We start from the raw sequence: 21907 nt of genomic DNA on the forward strand, positions 1-21907 counted from the left end.
GTGAAGGAATGTGCATTAGGATGGATTGAATTCACCTGCAAATATCCAAAACCAAATGTAACATATCAAAGTATTGATGTAGTTACTCCCAAAGAAACCATACGTAGCTCTGAGAAGAATGTGTGGGAAAACAAAGGCAGAGTTTCCCTGTACCATGATACAAGAAACAAAAAGCTCAGAGTGGCCATCAAACAACTTGAACGTGAGGACTTCGGGGACTATAAGTGTAAATTTCACCAACGATCGGACTCATCCCAGGACACAGAGGAAGTGAAATTGGATGTTGGTAAGAGACACTCATTTTCATTCAAATCCATTCTTTGGATCCAGTGCTTAAATATATACATATTAAAATGATAAGAACCCAATGCAAATAATGAATTTAATGCCATTTCAGAAACATATTCTGTTTGTTTTTATGTGTAGAGTCACATATCAATTAATACATTGTTGAAATCAGATTAATTCAGCTTTCATACATGTCAAGTTTGGTGCCATTATTCCAAATATAATATGGAAGTGTTTTGACTCCAATTCCACATTCAGTAGAGTCACTTTCTGTTTTAAGTCATCATCTACTCAGATAAGCAAAATGGAAATCAGTTTCGCAGTAAAGATCAAATGCCAATAAAAGCAGATGTAACATGATTCACACTTTACTGTATGAGTGTGGTGATTTGCATTTACATCATGTGTTAGCACATTATCACAGTGTTAGATTTTATGTTTTACCTTTCTTGTTTATTTGCAGAGACAGACGGCTGCCAGGGACAATTTATTCAAACTGCGTACAGAACAGCTAAAACCACCATCACATGTGATTACACAGGAAACAAATACAAGTTCTTCTGCAAACAGAACGGTTCAATCTGTGAGGATATTTCATCAACAAAATCCTCTCTGAAGTCAAACGGGACATTCACTCTCACAGAAACCAACAGTAGCTTCAGCATGTCCATCAGTAACGTGTCCTCACATGATGCTGGTGTCTACTGGTGTGGAGTGGAAACACATGAAGGAAGTTACAGAGCTGCTCTCAGAAAGATACAGCTGGAGGTTGAAGGTGAGCAGCACACATCTGACACTTTTAGCTTTGATTTACTCACACCAGTCAAGGTATCTCTGAAATATATTGTTAAATACAGTCACTGATAAAAGATGCTGTGTGTCTGTCTCTGTCTGCAGATACACCTAGCTTCACATGTTCTCCAACTGTTGGCCATAATCTGACATACTGGTGTCGATATCCAAATGGTGCTCCGATAAACAAATTCATCTGTAAGGGAGAAGATCCATCTATATGTCAACCTCTAGTAAGCACCGCACAGCCAAAGAAGAACACTGGGAGGTTTTCCATGAAGGAGCACAAAGACAAGAGAAATGTCACCATAACACTGAGAAACGTAACAACAGACGACTCTGGGACGTACTGGTGTGGAGCAGAAACCACTGACAAAACACGCAGCAACAAATTCTTCGACAAACTGGTGATGACTGTAGGTGAGTGATGTTGTTTTATTGTGTAGATGTAAGCTGACCCTGGTTCACATTGACGGAGGGTAACTGGTTTTATGGCTGGACTACTGCCAAGTGTTCACACACAACGCAATAATGTGAATACACACAACCCGGGATTACTACAGATGTATGAACCCAAATTAAACATTTTTATGTGGTTTCTGTGATTCAGTTTGTTGCCGAAATAACTACAATATGATGCCGTTTTGTTAGACATATGAATTCATGCTTTGTCAGGTCTGTCAGCAAGACAACAACTTTGAAAATGTTTGTTTTCTGAATGAATGATCTATGAAGTAAATAATTTAATAGCAGATCATGAATAATGATGAGGTTGAACCCATTACAGTCTGTTGTTATAACTGTTGACCAGACATTTCTCTCTGACATATAATATTTCATATCAGGGACTTTCTAATAGGAAAGATGTATTTTCTCTCTTTACAGTCATTTCCTATTTACTGTGTAAATGAAGTAATGTATAAAGTGGGAGGAGATGTGACTAACACTTAAAGAAGAAAGATAAAAGGGGAAGGATAGAAAATTTGGGAGTAGCTTTTAGGTATCATAAGATATACCTTCAAGAAATAGAGCTGTGCAGATAGAGGAGACCAACCAACAAGAGAAAACTTGTCTCTCAGAGGATCTCAGCATCCAACAAAATGAAGATCTTTCTTCTTCTCTTCCTCTCACTGATGACAGGTAAAACGTTTGCTGCTATTGGACTACTGATCTTAGAGATTACACTTGTTACAGCCTTGCTTATAAAATAATTAACCGGTTGATCTGGATTTGGTTATTTTCATTTTGTATTAGTTTAGTATAACACAGCCGCAATCCAGTCCTCTATTGTAACTAACTAGTAGCCAACAAAGTAGAGTACAAAGTACTGTTTTTCTAGAAAGGAAAATGTACAACAGTCTGTGGGCACTTTGCACTAACTAACCCTCACATGATGTAGATTATAGTCTGTCCACCAGAGAGCACTGACTTCACTGTTAAATGTCCCACCCTGCAAATCTTGGTCACAAAAAATTTACTTAACAGGAACTGTTTGTTTTATGTGATGAAAAAACATGATGTGTGTTAAAATAAAGATACACCATTATGGAAATGATCAATATCATTAAATTAAAAGAAACTTCTGACAACTGGGCACTGAAAGTCTGTGATCCACTGATTCAAAATGCTGTCTGCTGACAGAAACCATGTAAGTTGCATTGATAGAGAGCTCATTCAGACCAGTCTGCCTAATCGTTTCAGCTTAAGTTAGCTACCGTTAGCCAAGTTAAATATTTAGGGGTGGTTATAACAACAGACAGGAAAACCAGACAAGAACAAAATATTGAGATTGGTATATAGAAAAGTAAATCTATACTTAATTCTTGGTTACAGATGGATTTATCTATTTTTGGAAGGGTGTTAATTACTAAAATTTAATCATTATCTAGAGTTATGTACTCCGTGTTTTCTCAAGCCGTCACTGATAATTTAATTACATCAACGAATCAAACTAATTTTAACTTTATTTGGGAAAACAGACATCACTATTTAAGAAAAGGAGATGTTGTAAAATCGCTAGAAGCACATTGTAGTCCCACATGGATTAATAGGTGTATTATGGTGAAAGGAAAATCTTTATGTCACTGTGAGTGGGTAGAGAGAGGGTCTATTTTGTAAATAAACAATTTTCAATGGTTATTAAGGTAATTCCACAGGCAATGGTGAACTTGGTTAGAGGCATGCTGTCTTATGAGGTAGTTGAGCCACGGATGCAGTCACTTTATATAGATGGACTGGATTTAAGAATAAGTGAGAACAAAATTATAAGGGGCGTCCTTACCTCTGAACTTTTCCCTTTACCATTAAAAAGGAAAAATATATTAAAAGATCATTCTAAAGAAATTATAAGAAGATTAAAAACTAGATACTTCACTCTGCTTTTTTCTCACCAAAAACTCATTTTAAAATATTAAATGCTTTTTATCATTGTAACCGACTGAACCACTGAAAGCGATTTAATATTGATAAGAATAATTGTACTTTCTGTGATGTGGATATAGAAACTTTAGAGCATTTGTTTATTGCTTGTAATTATATAAAATCCTTTTGGGTTTTATATAATTGGATATCTGAAAAGGACTCTCAAGCACCAGTGTTTTGTGATATTAGATTTGGAGTTATATTGAAGGATAAAAAAAAGAGACTTGATGTATAATGTGTTTAATTATTTTAGCTAAGCAGTTTATACATAAGTGTAGTTCCCCTTCGAGGGAACTCGAACTGCGTCGGTGACGACGCTATGGGAACGCCTTTGGGCGTGGCAGGACTGAAACATGAATGAAACTCCTCCAATCCCATTGGTGTTGCTAGAACGGTAGCGTGTGACGGCGTAACTGGAGGTGTATATAAGCACGCCAGCACACCGGACACATTAGCCTTTTTCTATTCAGCAGGAAAGCAGACCAGTTGCTGGTGTTTTTCGGGTCCCCCAAGGCTGGGATCCCCGCTTCTAAACACGCAATCAGCAACTGGATTGTTCAGACTATTTCCCTGGCCTATCAGGTGCGCGGGTTACCTTCACCTATGGCCATAAGGGCGCACTCTACTCGAGGCATGGCGGACTCTAGGGCCCTCCTCATAGGGGCTTCGCTCCAGGATTTGTGTGAGGCAGCTGGCTAGGCCACTCCTCACACTTTCATCCTTATGCTGCTTATATACGCCTCCAGTTACGCCGTCACACGCTACCGTTCTAGCAACACCAACAGCATTGGAGGAGTTTCATTCATGTTTCAGCCCTGCCACGCCCAAAGGCATTCCCATAGTGTTGTCACCGACGCAGTGTCTCGTTCCCCTTCTCGGGGAACAAGGGTTACATACGTAACCCGAGACGATTTATGAAGGTAAGACCTCTGTTTTTGGTTTTTATGAAGGATTTAATTCTTTACAAGAAAGCCTTGAAATATATGAAAACAAGCCTTGGAAGTGATTAGACCTCTTGTGTTATTTTGTTTTTTACTTATTTATTTCTCACATGTATTTTATTTTAATTTGGTACACCGGCTTTGGATGGACAACACTAACAGTGCGTTGAGTAACGCTCATGTTACAACAGCCTACGGACACCAATCGGGAGAACGCAGTCTGGAGCAGCAAGGCAGGGAGGGACCAATGAACATGAAATTAAATTCTAACACAAATTAAATGCAATTTAGGAAGATGCTAAATTTATAGATGGTAAAATATATCATCTGCGATGGACTGGCGACCTGTCCAGGGTGTACCCTGCCTTTCGCCCAATGTCAGCTGGGATAGGCTCCAGCCCCCCGCGACCCTGTACGCAAATTAAGCGGTTGATGATGGATGGGTGGATGAAAATATATCATGATAATAATCCCTTTTTTTTAACCCTGTCTAACATGATGTGAACTTTTGTCTTTGATCTACAGGTTGTGAGGCCTTGTCTGAAGTGAAGGGATGTGCATTACGATGGATTGAATTCACCTGCAAATATCCAAAACCAAATGTAACATATCAAAGTATTGATGTAGTTACTCCCAAAGAAACCATACGTAGCTCTGAGAAGAATGTGTGGGAAAACAAAGGCAGAGTTTCCCTGTACCATGATACAAGAAACAAAAAGCTCAGAGTGGCCATCAAACAACTTGAACGTTTGGACTTCGGGGACTATCAGTGTAAATTTCACCAACGATCGGACTCATCCGAGGACACAGAGGAAGTGAAATTGGATGTTGGTAAGAGACACTCATTTTCATTCAAATCCATTCTTTGGATCCAGTGCTTAAATATATACATATTAAAATGATAAGAACCCAATGCAAATAATGAATTTAATGCCATTTCAGAAACATATTCTGTTTGTTTTTATGTGTAGAGTCACATATCAATTAATACATTGTTGAAATCAGATTAATTCAGCTTTCATACATGTCAAGTTTGGTGCCATTATTCCAAATATAATATGGAAGTGTTTTGACTCCAATTCCACATTCAGTAGAGTCACTTTCTGTTTTAAGTCATCATCTACTCAGATAAGCAAAATGGAAATCAGTTTCGCAGTAAAGATCAAATGCCAATAAAAGCAGATTTAACATGATTCACACTTTACTGTATGAGTGTGGTGATTTGCATTTACATCATGTGTTAGCACATTATCACAGTGTTAGATTTCATGTTTTACCTTTCTTGTTTATTTGCAGAGACAGACGGCTGCCAGGGACAATTTATTCAAACTGCGTACAGAACAGCTAAAACCACCATCACATGTGATCACACAGGAAACAAATACAAGTTCTTCTGCAAACAGAACGGTTCAATCTGTGAGGATATTTCATCAACAAAATCCTCTCTGAAGTCAAACGGGACATTCACTCTCACAGAAACCAACAGTAGCTTCAGCATGTCCATCAGTAACGTGTCCTCACGTGATGCTGGTGTCTACTGGTGTGGAGTGGAAACACATGAAGGAAGTTACAGAGCTGCTCTCAGAAAGATAGAGCTGGAGGTTGAAGGTGAGCAGCACACATCTGACACTTTTAGCTTTGATTTACTCACACCAGTCAAGGTATCTCTGAAATATATTGTTAAATACAGTCACTGATAAAAGATGCTGTGTGTCTGTCTCTGTCTGCAGATACACCTAGCTTCACATGTTCTCCAACTGTTGGCCATAATCTGACATACTGGTGTCGATATCCAAATGGTGCTCCGATAAACAAATTCATCTGTAAGGGAGAAGATCCATCTATATGTGAAACTCTAGTAAGCACCGCACAGCCAAAGAAGAACACTGGGAGGTTTTCCATGAAGGAGGACAAAGACAAGAGAAATGTCACCATAACACTGAGAAACGTAACAACAGACGACACTGGGACATACTGGTGTGGAGCCAAAAGCACTGACGAAACACGCAGCAACAAATTCTTCCACAAACTGGTGATGACTGTAGGTGAGTGATGTTGTTTTATTGTGTAGATGTAAGCTGACCCTGGTTCACATTGACGGAGGGTAACTGGTTTTATGGCTGGACTACTGCCAAGTGTTCACACACAACGCAATAATGTGAATACACACAACCCGGGATTACTACAGATGTATGAACCCAAATTAAACATTTTTATGTGGTTTCTGTGATTCAGTTTGTTGCCGAAATAACTACAATATGATGCCGTTTTGTTAGACATATGAATTCATGCTTTGTCAGGTCTGTCAGCAAGACAACAACTTTGAAAATGTTGTTTTCTGAATGTAGTTCGGATCAAAAAATGTAAACGCTCCATATAGCACCCTTCTAGTCTTTTCAACCACTCAAAGCACTTTTACACTACATCTGCATTCACTCACATTTATACACTAAGGGCTCAAACATGCATACACTGGCAGGGGAATTCAGGGTTCAGTATCTTGCCCAAGGACACTTCGACATGCAGCCCGGAGGAGCCGGGGATTGACCTGCCGTCCTTCCAATTAACGGGCAACCCGCTCTACCTCCTGAGCCACAGCCACCGCAACATCAGAGAGCTCTGGAAGCCCACTGACGACAACAACAGTGGAACTGGAAACATACGGTAGCTTGCTACCGAGAAGTGCGAGTAAAGATAAATGAACTTTTTAATCCCCAAAAATTTAAATAAAAAGTTAATTTAACAAAAGCAAGTTCTCAGAGCATAATCCAGTCTGACTGCGGGTGTTAAGTTGTCCAAAAGCTGCAGCACTGCCGTTTCTTCTACACTTCCCCCTAGCTAAGCAGCTCTCGGCTGGCCAGCGGAGAATTACTGCCCTGCTCTGCCTGGTTCTTTCCAAACAACGCTCTGCTGCTGACGGTGATGTCTAGACAATGTCAACACCGATAGGCTACCACAACATAGACTCATGCAACTTTCTTGCTCAAGTTGAAAATTTCCAACTTGCGCAAATCCCGTTGCGTCGCCGGCAGAGCCCCCTCCGCAGGACAGGAAATTATGTCTCTCTGCGTATTTGCATTGACTTTGTATGTAATCATGCCACCCTAAACCCTCAACTTGCATAGCACAGTAAGGGTTTTTCTGTCAAATTTTTTGCTAAATTACAATGTTTTATTTTTTTTTCCAGTATCACCAGCAGTCATAACAGCAGTATTACCAGCAGTACCAGCAGTACCACCAAGAGTACCAGAAGTAACGACAGCAGTACCAGCAGTATCACCAGCAGTATCACCAGCAGTATCACTAGCAGTATCACCAGCAGTATCACCAGCAGTATCACCTACAGTATCACCTGAGGTATCATCAGGAATATCACCAGCAGTATCACCAGCAGTATCACCTACAGTATCACCTGAGGTATCATCAGGAATATCACCAGCAGCATCACCAGCAGTATCACCAGCAGTATCACCAGCAGCATCACCACCAGCAGCATCACCAGCAGCATCACCAGCAGTATCACCTACAGTATCACCTGAGGTATCATCAGAAATATCACCAGTAGTATCACCAGCAGCATCAACAACAGTATCACCAGCAGTATCACCAACAGTATCACCAGCAGCATCACCAGCAGTATCACCAGCAGTATCACCAGCAGTATCACCTGAGGTATCATCAGGAATATCACCAACAGTATCACCAGCAGCATCACCAGCAGTATCACCAGCAGTATCACCTGAGGTATCATCAGGAATATCACCAACAGTATCACCAGCAGCATCACCAGCAGTATCACCAGCAGCATCACCAGCAGTATCACCAGCAGTATCACCTGAGGTATCATCAGGAATATCACCATCAGTATCACCAACAGTATCACCACCAACATCACCAGCAGTATCACCAGCAGCATCACCAGCAGTATCAACAGCAGTATCACCAGCAGTATCACCAGCAGTATCACCTACAGTATCACCTGAGGTATCATCAGAAATATCACCAGTAGTATCACCAGCAGCATCAACAACAGTATCACCAGCAGTATCACCAACAGTATCACCACCAACATCACCAGCAGTATCACCAGCAGCATCACCAGCAGTATCAACAGCAGTATCACCAACAGTATCACCAGCAGTATCACCAGCAGCATCAACAACAGTATCACCAGCAGTATCACCAGCAGCATCACCAGCAGTATCACCAGCAGTATCACCAGCAGCATCACCAGCAGTATCACCAGCAGTATCACCAGCAGTATCACCTGAGGTATCATCAGGAATATCACCAGCAGTATCACCAGCAGCATCACCAGCAGTATCACCAGCAGTATCACCTGAGGTATCATCAGGAATATCACCAACAGTATCACCAGCAGTATCACCAGCAGTATCACCTGAGGTATCATCAGGAATATCACCAACAGTATCACCAGCAGCATCACCAGCAGTATCACCAGCAGCATCACCAGCAGTATCACCAGCAGTATCACCTGAGGTATCATCAGGAATATCACCATCAGTATCACCTGAGGTATCATCAGGAATATCACCAGCAGTATCACCAACAGTATCACCACCAACATCACCAGCAGTATCACCAGCAGCATCACCAGCAGTATCAACAGCAGTATCACCAACAGTATCACCAGCAGCATCACCAGCAGCATCACCAGCAGTATCACCAGCAGTATCACCTGAGGTATCATCAGGAATATCACCAGCAGTATCACCAACAGTAACACCACCAGCATCACCAGCAGATTCAACATCCGGATCACCGACATCATCCACATCTCCTGTTTCTTCAACCCAGTCAACTACTGCGTCTGCAGAGAGTCTAGGTAAAACAGCATGTTTGATATCTTAAAATTTAAGCTGCACAAGAGCAGGAGGAGGGATATTTTCAAAACTGTAAATGTCTTTTAAAATCTTAAATACACAGATAGATGTGGATGATAATGACCCATGTTTAATGTGTTTTAAACAAGTCTGGATATTTATTTTGTGGTTTATTTTGCAGGTGACTCTCAGTTCATCATTACCGTGCTGGTCATTGTAGCTTTGGTGTTGCTGCTGCTTGTGCTAATTTGATCCTCATCTACAAATGTAAGAGTTTTCTGCAGAAGAAACACACATAATATAAACAGTAAACCACATTCACAACAGCTCCACTCTGTGGAGGTTATGACTAGAAAGGCCAAAGCAGACAGACTGTATGATGTTAGCAGTGGATAGACATGATGTATTTTTCATGCCTGGAAGGTGATGCTTTTTCTAGCTTTCATCTTTGCTCATTTTTGATGATACACAGTGGTTAGGTCCTACTCCATGAAACCACACTGGAAAATACAAAGTCCAGAGTGTAACTTACCTGGACAGTGCAGGCAGATTAGATAGAACTTGGAATGGATTTTGAACCTGTTATTTTAAAATAAAAATACTACATAATGTAGGCTTAAAGAGACTGTCTCAATTTAATGAAAAGTGGGGAAATGAATCCACGTTATGTACTTCTGCTTGTTTATTTAATTTTTGTTCTCTTCTTTTTCTTCCTGCCAGGATTTTCACATTCAAGAGAGCAAAAGAGCACAAGAAAAAAAAAAATCAATTTCTGTTCAACACAGACAGCTCTGGATGATAATGCCCCATGTTGATCATGTTGAACACGTCTGGATATTTTCTCTGTGGATTATCTTGCAGGTGGCTCTCAGGTGGTCGTTAATGTGTTGGTCTGTGTAGCTGCACTGCTGCTGCTGCTTGTCCTAATTTTGATCCTTATCTACAAACATAAGAGTTATTGCCAGTTTGTGGAAGAAACACATTTTGGATAAAGAAAACCACATTCACAACATTTCCACCTTTGGTGGATGTGATGTTTAAAAAAGCCAAAGAAGACGCTGCATATAATTTTTAGTGACTATACATGGTTTCTTTTTCATGATTTTAAGCTGTTATCTTTGCTCATTTCTGGTGATAATCGTCTGCAGCAGAGCTGTCCCGTCCTGGGCTGTGCACATCCCATCCCATGTTGGTGATGTTCCCAGTCAGGATGTTTTCTATTGCTCCTCTGTAAATGTTGATACTTGACTGTATATTTGTGGTGTTGTTTGTTTCGGACAATGAGTAACAAGACATGTTTAAAGAATTATGTTTGATCCACATTGAGGCTGAAATTTGTGGTTTTGAGTAAAATATCTCAACTCTTGGATGGATTGCCATGAAGTTTGGTTCAGACATTTATTGTATGTTATTATTAATGTCTGCCTCATGATGAATTGTAATAACTTGGGTTTACATCTGGTGCTAGATATTTTTAATTTGTACTTTGACCAAATATCTGCACAACTAATATGACTGATTGTGAAAACACATCAGCTTGAGTCACAGAGACACCTCCACTTTGTTTTCGATATACAAACCGACACAGAGTTGCTTCATTTGAAATATATTTTGATTTTGTGTTTTAGTTGGCTCAAGTTAGATAACCTTATCTTACTGCTAACGCGGAGCATGTTGCTAAATTGTATTGCTTTCCACATTATCTATCCTGTGTTCCACCTGTGCATAGGTGTCATTTAAGCTGGGGATGCTGGGGACATGTCCCCACCTCTTTTTTAAATGGCTGATTTTGTCCCCATCAAAAATAATAATTTGTTTTTAAAAAAGTTTTGAAATATAACTTGCAGTTAAATACAAAATGAAAATGCCTTTTGAAAATTATTTGCACATTAAGAAAACATGCAATGCAATTAAAATATAGAATAAACAAATGTGCATTTTTCAAAAAAAAGTAACTTAAGCTAAAAAAACAAGCTGCTGATTATAAAAATGATTTTATAAAAAAATGTATTCATTTAGCTGACGCTTTTATCCAAAGCAACTTACAATTGCTATATACTGTACTGTATGTCAGAGGTCGCATGCCTCTGAAGCAACGAGGGGTTAAGTGTTTTGCTCAGGGACACATTGGTGGATGGGTCACAGGAGGGGATTGAACCCAGGTCTCTCGCACCAAAGGCATGTGTCTTATCCATTGCGCCACACCCACAAAATGACCCAAAAATGTGCATCAGTGACTTTAACAACTTCTTGACACAGTTTCTTTTTGGCCATGTCTTCCATTCTCTCCCTGTGAACATGACAAAAGAGGAGGGAAGACTAAATCATGCCTACATATGTGTTGCCTCAGCAGGGATGATATTACATGAGAAAAGTTGATCTACAGGAGAAACAGTTCTGAAAGCAACACAGAATGCCTGAGAGCTGCACTGACTTATATTCTATTATATTTATATGAAATGGCGTGACGCCGAAATGAAGTGACGCTGTTGCACCTGTGTTATGTCAAAGTGTTGTTTCAATATATTGAATTAACAAGCTCTTGTTTAATGTAATTCCTATTCTCACCTTGCAAGTTTCATCTGCAGCCTTTTGAAATAAGTGTGTATTTTTGCTTCCAATGCATTCAGTTCATTAAATATTTTGTGAAATGGGTGGGTCATTCATTTTTATAAATTTGTTTATTTATTAGTTAATAAAACACTTATTTCATTAAGCATATATACAGTTACTACCCATTCAGACTCATAATGCTGTTTTTCTTTTCTCATGAGAATGAAGAAAGACTCTACCATGTAGACATACTGACAGGTTGAATGTGCTGTGTACATTAAGTTATAGCTGATAAAGAGATCGAGAGATCAAGCGGGTGACTTCTACTTCTACATCATCTAATCCAACATAACACAACTGAAACACTTAACATAGTCAAAAACAAGGGTTGACAATTCATCACACACGACTTCACTTGTGCTTCACAAAAGAGGCAAAGACTTTAAATTCCTGTTGTCAACTGCCCCCGCCTTTCATTTATACAGTGTATGGCCTCCACGGACCTTTTCAGACTTCTCAGAAGAAGAGCCTAGCTCAACGGTCAAACGTTTAACGCCGTCCACGTTGAGCACCGCCCTTATCTGCACACTGCAGTCAGGGGCTTCTCGTACTGCATGCAGCCCCCTTTTTCAACAAGCCTCTTTTCCATAGAAAAACATGGCATTAAAATTCATTCATTTTCTTTTTAGCTGATGCTTTTATCCAAAGCGACTTAAAATTGTTATATATGTCAGAGGTTGCACGCCTCTGGAGTCTTGCTCAGGGACCCCAGGTCTCTCACACTAAAGGTATGTGTCTAATCCACCCCCCCAAAACACATTGAAAGATGCAAAATTAACTTAGCTTTAGCATTCTGAATATCTTAGATACATTTATTTTCTATTTAAATTGCCCCATTAGCACAGTTTCCTGTCATTTAGTGATGTCTGTTGTATACTCCAATAACAGTGAAAGAAACATCTGAGGGGTGGTGCTTTTTATAACTGATCTAAAATAGAATAAAACAACAATCTGCAGACACTAGAGCCAACCACTGGAGATCATCATCTGACTGAAGATGTTCAGCATGATTCAGAACTGATGACTGTCATTGCCCTGCCTCTTCAAATACATGTACATTTATTCATACCACATAGTCCGAAAAGTCTCAATGAACTTCATAGAAAACAGCATAGATCCATATTAAACAGATTTTATGTGAACAATAAATGTGCACAGATCCTGTTTCAACACATACTGTGGTCTGATTTCAGTTACACTCATTTTGTGTTAGTTGAATGTGTAGCAGTCTCTCAGTAATACAGTACTGTAGCTCTCTGATTTTTATCAATAAAGTTTGAGAATCTGGTTCATCAACTCAAATCAACAGAGTAAAAAAAACGAATCACATTCTGTTTCTCATTTGAATAGGCTACAGATCTTATCCTCTTCTTGCTTATGCAACAGTATAAATTACAAACTACAGTTTATTAATCCAAATGCTCTGTCACAGAGAACGTGATTTTTGTTGAATCAGTACTTGTTATTGAGCCAGTAGACACTGTGACAAAGACAGACTTGCAGCCCTATGCTGCAGCCCAATGCACGGTCTGTAGGGGTAGGTGGGGGGTGGGGGGGGGGTGGGGGGTAAGACTCCAGTCCAGTTTTATTCCATGTGCAGTCCATGAGTTCAAACAATCGCAGTATCTGACAAAAGATCTTACAGGTCTGGAAAATTATCACAGCATAAGTAGTGTTGTCTTTGGTTGCATCGATTGGGAGGTAAACAGCAGAAATACGGCGTGCCTGTTACAAAGGAATGTTTGATTGCTTATGTTTGATTGGCCTTGCCTTCCTGTTACAGTCTGGCAAATATGGAGCCAGGTTTATCTTGTATCAGGTGGTTATACTAACTTTCTGCCAACAAAAAACTTAACAAACCAAGGTAAGGCAGATACTTACACGTGTTCATTCAGTTCAGTTTAATTATGTGAATAGCAGTAATGCTGATTTCAGCAGGTCAGTTACTGTAATTACTACAAATCTAACAGTGGCACATTACACTACTGCAATAAACAAAGAGCCAGAAGACCACTAAATCAATAGGAAACTGAGAGCTGTAAAATTCTGCAGATTTCTTTGAAATACTGTAACAGTCTAAGCTGATTATACATGACAACATGTTTATGAATATGATTATATAATTCCATCACCCCATGAGCAGTAGTTTTGTGTGGTTTTGTGCTATGAGTGGAGACTTAAATGGTGCTGTGGTTTACAGCCTGTTGGTTTTAAATAGCTCTTCTGGTTAAGGGTGAGAATATCTCATAGCCAGAGATAGATGGGGGCAAAAAGCGAGAGATGTGAATGCATAGACACCCTCTGTAGTCTGGTTTAAAAAGAGCTGTATCTCGGGCCATTAACATGCTGAACACCATCTGACACTTAAAAACTGCTTAATTCTTCGAGAATTATCAGCTGAATCTGCAGCTGCCCTCGGCTTTACAGAGCTGTAGAGTGAGTTTCAGAACATTGTTTTGTTTAGTGAAAAAGCTCTAAAAGGCCTCTGTACTCTATCTGCTGAGCAGCAAACAGCAGACAGACACAATTAGAGACTAACTGGTGAACAAAGTCAAGCATTTATCAGTTAAAGAGTTAAATATTTCCATTAGGACATGGTGGAGACCAAAAACAGAGCTAACAGAGAGAAAACTGGACAGATGAATGACCACGTTGCTCTGTGACTGCTATAAGAAATAAGAAATAAGAAACTGCTAACAAGTTCATCATATCAACTTAAAGGTGATAATATGTTAATGATTTTCATAGGTTGTTGTAAACACATCAACAGGGGCACACACAGGTCCAAAATACACATACATGTACAAACAGCACCAACATATGGAGGGATGTCAGAGGAGGGAGCTGCCACGCAGTCAGGCTCCCTGAGCAGTTAGGGGTTCAGGCTTTGCTCAGGTGAACCTTCAGCAGTGACCAGGAGGTGAACTGGCACCTCTCCAGCTACCAGTCTGCACTCCTAATGACTGGTCCGTGCTGGACGTGAACCGGAACCACCCTCCGGTTCCCAAGATAAGACCCCACAGACTGAGCTACTGCTGCCCAAAGGTTTAACATCCACAGGTTAAATATAGATTTAAACAAAAGATGTAATGAAAAAGTAGCATGTTTTTATTGAAACTGTGCAGATACACTATTTATGATCGATGAAGTAGATAATTTACTTTATCTAAAGCAGGTCATGATTAATGATGAAGTTGGACCCATTCACAGTTTGTATCTTTTATAGTTATAACTGTTGACCAGACCTTTCTTTCTTAGACCTAATATTCCATGGTGTATCAGGGACTTTCTAACAGGAAAGATGTGTTTTCTGTCTTTAGAGTCATTTCCTATTTACTGTGTAATAAAGTAATGTATGAAGTGGGAGGAGATGTGACTAACAGAAGAAAGATGAAAGGGGCAGGATAGAACAGGAGTATATGAGGAGTAGTTTTCTATCATAAGATATAACTTCAGGAAATAGAGCTGTGCAGATAGTGGAGACCAACCAACAAGAGAAAACTTGTCTCACGGAGGATCTCAGCAACCAACAAAATGAAGATCTTTCTTCTTTTCTTCCTCTCACTGATGACAGGTAAAACATTTGCTGCTATTGCTACTGATCTTAGAGATTACACTTGTTACAGCCCTGCTTCTAAAATAATGAACCAGTTGGTCTGGATGGATATTCTCATTTTATATTAGCTTTGTATAACACAGCCCCCAACACAGCACTCTACATTAAGTCACAAGTAGCCAACAAAGTAGATTGTGTTACTAGAAAGGAAAATTTACGACAGTGTGTGGACACTGAACTGAACTGACTAACCCTTGCAAGATTGCAAGATGTAGACCAAAGTTTATTCACCAGAGAGCACTGACTTAACTGTTAAATGTCCCACTCAACACATTATGGTCACAAAAAACTAATTTAACAGGAACTCAGTAAAAACATGAAGGTTTGTTCTTTTTATGTGATGAATTATGTTCAGACTGTAACAGAAATATTCTAAATCTGAAAGGATATTTATTGTTTTTATCTACAAATGTTACAGCTAGATATAGAAGATATAAGCAACAGTACAGAAAAAACAACGACAAAGTGTCAACACTTAAAGTGGCCTCATTACAACTAGGCCATTATAGTTTGTTATAAACCGTGTATTAAATGTTTGTATCCTGCCTATAAATGGTAAATGTACTGAGCAGAAGAAATCAGACCTGTTAAACTGCATGTGAAGAAGCAATTAAGCTTAAGCTCATTAAGCTCTGCAATTTGCTTTGTACAAAAAGCCACAAAACAAGTTTTATATTTTTCAAGTCTTAAAACAATACTCACGTTGCTTATGATCCATACTGGCTGTGAAGAGAACCACATGTCAGAAAGCAAATAAGAGCATTTCTGACAATGTCAAACGATTCCTTTAAAAACCTGTTACACAATAGACCTTTTTTTCACAGCAGATATATTGAACTGTGTAGTGAACAACGGTGTGGATTTGTGCATTTTACATTGAATAGATTTGGAGCTACCCTAAATTCCTTTCTCCTCCCCAGAGAAGATGGGGAGGGGTCAAAGTTGCTTTCTCTAAGTGCTATCCCGACCATAAAACTGGCACCTTTTTGATTCCGAAGCTGATAACACGGGGCCTGACTGTTAAACTGACAAAGGGACACAAGCCAGCCATTGGCATCTCCCTGAACAGCCTATCAAAACTGGCCCCCCACACACGTTTCCGTGGCAACTGACCTTATTCTTTTTTTTATTACCACATCAAAAGGATACTCCTTGTCTCACCTAAGTGTGACATGTTCCAGACACTGAACTTTCAATGTAAAAGGACTGCAGTCTCCAAAAGACTCAAAGCATCTAATTAAATTTAATTAAATCTTTAGTTACCTGAATATGTTTGCCTCTATTTGAGTAGTTATGTTAACTGTTGTTGCTATCTGTTGTTGATATTAGTGCTGAAAAGAAGTTACTTGTGCAATGTTTTTATTTTCAGCAAGACACTCCTTCATCTGATGTAATCAATGCTTGTTCATAATACTTTCTTACAAAATCCCTTTAGAAATGATGACAAAGAAATGTTTTACTATACTCTTAATCGCCAGCTTGAATTTAAGGATGAATCAACAAATTCCCCGGTTCCTAAGTAGAGACGATCTTTGATTTAATCCAAGCTTTCCTCATGTAACCTGAGCTCCCCCAAGTGGGCGAAATAAGTATTACATGCCCTCGTCGGAAATGCCGTTTACAACCGTTCAACCATTGAGGTTCGATTGTGGAAAATATTTGATTATAATACGTGCAAATAGATTTCTTTTCTTTAGACATTAAGTTTAGAAAGGCAGTTCCTGGGGAAACCTGAGACGCCCCCTGGGGAATCACGCCCCAGACAACAAAAGAGCGACACGCGACCTACTCGCTCTCTCTTCTCTTCGCTGTTGGCTCTGCCACCCTGTTCTGCTCGCTGGACGCTTCGGCACGCACAGCGTGCCGCGCCGGTCAGCGCACAGACTCGGCCAGCGAAACAAACAGGCCCTTGTGTTCGCCTGAAGCTACACACCTGAAGTGCCGCGACATCGATCTGCCTTCAGTTTGTTTTATTTTCTTAATTTCTTTTGTTTGTTAAAGTTATGAGTCCGTTAAGTTACACTGGACTAATTCAGGAACGACCAAGTTCCATTTTAAGCCTTTTCGTTGAGCCAACTTCACCGAGGTCAGACCAAGCCACGTGTTCTCGCCAGCTACGACGAAGGAAACCTGAAAACAGCCGAATTGCCAGACGGAGGAGGCGTTTTCAATCAGACACGGAGAACCCTGGAGAATCCCTAGCAAAAAGCCAGGATCGGCAGCTAGTGTGGGACCCGTGCAACAGGCCAAAAGCAGGCTGTCGACAAGCAGTAACACTTAAAACACGTTTTGTGATCAGATGTCCATTTTAACTCCTAAATTATAGCATTAGTTTACTTTCATTAGCTCTTCTATGCCGTATGAGTCAAATGCTTCCCACAATCGAACCTCCAGGCTCATTGTTCAGCAAATGTTTATGTTCCCTGTATCCAACCATCTTTTATCACTTAGTCTTATTCATTATAATTCATTTCTTTATGTATTCATTATTTAGTTTCTCATTTTCATTGTGTTTCAGAACAACATTTCTGCTCTAGGTGAATCTATTAACACAGCCAAGGGAAAATAGAAAAAAGATTGTTGTGTTGAATCTGACTTCAAAGGGTTAATCTGTCTATTCTCTTGACAAATTCATTTTATTTTATTTTTTTTACAGTATCACCAGCAGTATCATCCACAGTATCATCCACAGTATCATCCACAGTACCACCAGCAGTATCATCCACAGTATCATCCACAGTATCATCCACAGTATCACCAGCAGTATCACCAGCAGTATCACCAGCAGTATCACCAGCAGTACCATCCACAGTATCACCAGCAGTATCACCAGCAGTATCACCAGCAGTATCATCCACAGTATCACCAGCAGTATCACCAGCAGTATCACCAGCAGTATCACCAAAAGTATCACACACAGTATCACCAGCAGTATCAATGACAATATCCACATATCTGGTTTCTTCAATCCAGTCAACTACTGTGTCTTCAGAGAGTCGAGGTAAGAAAGCACGTTAGATATTTATATATTATGTTGTGTTTTGTGGAAGAAAAGCAACTTAGCCAGCTTTCACTTGGGTTCCAGTGTAAAAAAAGATTATTTTTTTAACAAAGTTAATTGGTTGGTAAGAGAGCCCATTTGATATGTTAAACCTTCTGCTGGAGAAGAGCAAGAGGAGGGGAAGGGGAATAGTTCAAATTAAATTTCCATTCACTCAACACAGACAGCTGTGGATGATCATGTTAAAAAAAAGTGTTTTATCTTCCAGGTGACATTCAGGTCATCATTACTGTGGTCGTCTGTGTAGCTGTGCTGCTGCTGCTGTTTGTCCTGATTTTGATCCCAATCTACAAACGTAAGAATTATTACCAGTTTGTAGAAGAAACACGCACATGTTGTACAAGGAAAACTACATTTACAACAACTCCATCCTGTGTGGAGATGAGGACTAAAGAGGCCAAAGAAGACACCGTATATCGTTTGTAGTGACTATGACTTCTTGTTCATGCCTTGAAGTTGATGGACACAATGTTTTTATACAAAGAAAAGAAAAACTTCACTTATTTGCCAAACTTACAAGAGGGAAGAAATAATTTGTTGTAAAACAGCATTTTACAAAGTATGTCAAGTTTCCCCTAAGTCAACAACTCACCAGCTTATGTGATTCTTTTTAGGGAGTCTGGTGCAAATTATCCTCCACATGAAATTACTCACATGCAGTTTTGGAGGACAGACATCCAATCTCAATGATGATAACAAGAACACAATAAAAATACCAGGTGTGAACACAAAAGTAACATTAAATCGATTTTAAGTAAGTAGTTTTTGCGAGATCTGGTGCCAGTGTTACATACATACAATAGCCATGTTTCCATTTAACTGTCAAGGGACGTTACACATAATAAACAAGAAGTATGGATTGCTGAGGAATGTGTTTTAAGTTGCTACCACCCATGTCTCAGTGTGTTATGGAAATATTGGCAAGACACCGACAGCGGAAACAGCTGATCGGTCGTGAGTTACCAGTTTGCTATGTCAGAACCTTTTCAGCAAAAGTGTTTCCGTTTCCCATTTGCCGCAATAATCTTTTTGCACAAACACAAAATGCACCTCAAGCAAGCATAAACATTTATTGTGAAATTAAGGAAGTTTTTTTGAATTTCCAATCACCTAATGCAATACTTCAAAATGCGTATAAAAAGCACTGATGGAAGCACAGCTAATAACATGCGATCCGGGCCAGAGCGGTAATGACCAAGATACCATTCTCCCTATTATAAGTCGGTGTACCATGAAATGGATTTTGAACCTGTTATTTTAAAATAAAAATACTACATAATGTTGCTTTAAGGCTTAAAGTTTAAGACTTAAAGAGACTGTCTCAATTTGATGAAAAGTGGTGAAATGAATCCACTTATGTCCTTCTGCTTGTTTAATTAGATGTTGTTCTCTTACTTTGCTTCTTCCAGGATTTTCACGTTCAAAGAGCACAAGAAATGGAGCAGCAGCACAGCTGCAAGAGGTCAGTGTATAAATGAGACATAAAGTTGTACGGTGGGTTTGTTGGAAGGAAAGCAACTTAGCCACCTTTCACCTGGGTTCCAGATTGTTTTTGGTTTTTTTCAGTAAAGTTCATTAGCACTGGCTACCTTAGCTTTGTAGAGTTAGGGTTAGCTAGTTAGCTAACCATCTTCGTGAGACTCTCGTTTCATAGAAAAAACAATATAAAATTAGTACTGGCCAACAAGGACGCAGCTTTTTCACTGTTTCAGTGACAAAATCTCTCTTTTTTTGCTACCTGTGGCAATCCTGTTGTGTTTGTTATGAATATGAATATGAACCCATTACTTCCCTGTTTTCCAGAAAGCATCTGAACAGAAACCCAGGAGGATAACTTGTAAACAAAATGCTCCCTATAAAGTATTTATACTCTTACGATCGGAAACCCACTGCAGGGTAGCTACAACGGGAAATATGTTACTGTATGATATAATGTGCATGGGAATGTTTTAAAAGTTGACCTGTTTGCATTTTAACCAACAATGTAAAGCACATTTTGAATGGAAAGTTCTTATTATATGGATTTTATATGATTTTGTCAGACTGTATTTTATATTTTTCCCTGGTAGGATCATGTCTATGAGGAGATACAGCAGCACATCCAGACACCAGACTCAGGAAATAAGATAGACACGATTTATGCCACTGCCAACTTTCCCACAAACCCGTCTGCTTTGCAGCATTACTCTACCATCAACTTCCAAAGCAGCTGTGACAGAGTTGGTGGTGAGGCAGTGATCCTCAAACCCAGCTCTGTTGCCTGCAAATATTCTATTGTGAAGTAAAATCCAGCCTACTGTACTGTCAACCTGCCGTCCGCTCTTCAGAGGATCCTCTCTACGCAACAATGAACTAGCCACAGCAGCACTGATCACGCAAAAATCAGCCCTGTCAATTTATGATATTTACTACATGGTCAAAATTTCAGGTCATTCATTGCTGATGTGGTTGTTTACAATGAATCCAGCTCAGACTTCAGGAACTTCACCAAGATATTCAGATGTTGGACGCTGTCAACTTAAATCCCATCAATCCAGAGACACACGATTCACTTCATCATCCACATTGTTTGAGTCACCAAGGTGTGAACAGGACTTTTGCACTGATCTGTAATTACTAGAGGAGTCTTTCTTGTCTTGCTTCTGAAGCTCAGCTTTATATTACAGCTGATTATTATCTCATTACCTGATTTAACTTATCACAGATACTGTATATTGTTGACCTGGTCTGAATGAGAGTCCTAGAAATAAAATAAATGCTTTCCCTACAATACTATGATATTTACATATGAAATTTTGCACATTGAGAACATATTTTTGACGACTACATTGACCATTTGAATTCACATTTAATTTCCAGATGAAGTGGCTATTCCACCTTTTTGTTATGGTCATCTGTTTACTGTTTAGTGAAGTTAATTACACAAACTAGACAATTGCACTGAGACCAGATATCAATAGTTTACGAGAAGAATAATGACCTTGATGGCTGGAGTGGTGATGGAAAAGCGGATAGGATGCATTCCTTTGGTGTGAGAGACCTGGGTTCAATTCCCCACTGTGATACATCCACTATTGTGTCCCTGAGCAAGATACCTAACCCCTAGTTGCTCCAGAGGGCTGTGACCTCTGACATAAATAGCAATTGTAATTAGCTTTGGATAAAAGTGTCAGCTAAATGTAAATATGATCATTTTAATTAGAATAGTCTGCTTTTATAACTAGTAGTTTTAGTAACATAATATTATGTACAAGAAAACAATCATTAAAATGTTGCTCATTATTTACAACACCAGTTAAACAGACTCCTTATTTAATCCAATTAATTTCAC

General features: G+C 39.4%; 1 long non-coding RNA gene across 1 annotated transcript; it reads left to right on the top strand.

The window, feature by feature from the left end:
* The first annotated feature begins 18477 nt into the window (after positions 1 to 18477).
* On the top strand, positions 18478 to 21351 carry LOC119885748. The gene is made up of 4 exons (XR_005441384.1): positions 18478 to 18516; positions 18785 to 18871; positions 19986 to 20038; positions 20646 to 21351. It is a non-coding gene; the product is annotated as an uncharacterized LOC119885748 (long non-coding RNA).
* The last annotated feature ends 556 nt before the right edge of the window (positions 21352 to 21907 follow it).

Source organism: Micropterus salmoides, unplaced genomic scaffold (genome assembly GCF_014851395.1).
Source record: "Micropterus salmoides isolate LMB-PRFRI ecotype aquatic unplaced genomic scaffold, ASM1485139v1 Ms_hic_scaffold_4, whole genome shotgun sequence".
Lineage (NCBI taxonomy): Eukaryota > Metazoa > Chordata > Actinopteri > Centrarchiformes > Centrarchidae > Micropterus > Micropterus salmoides.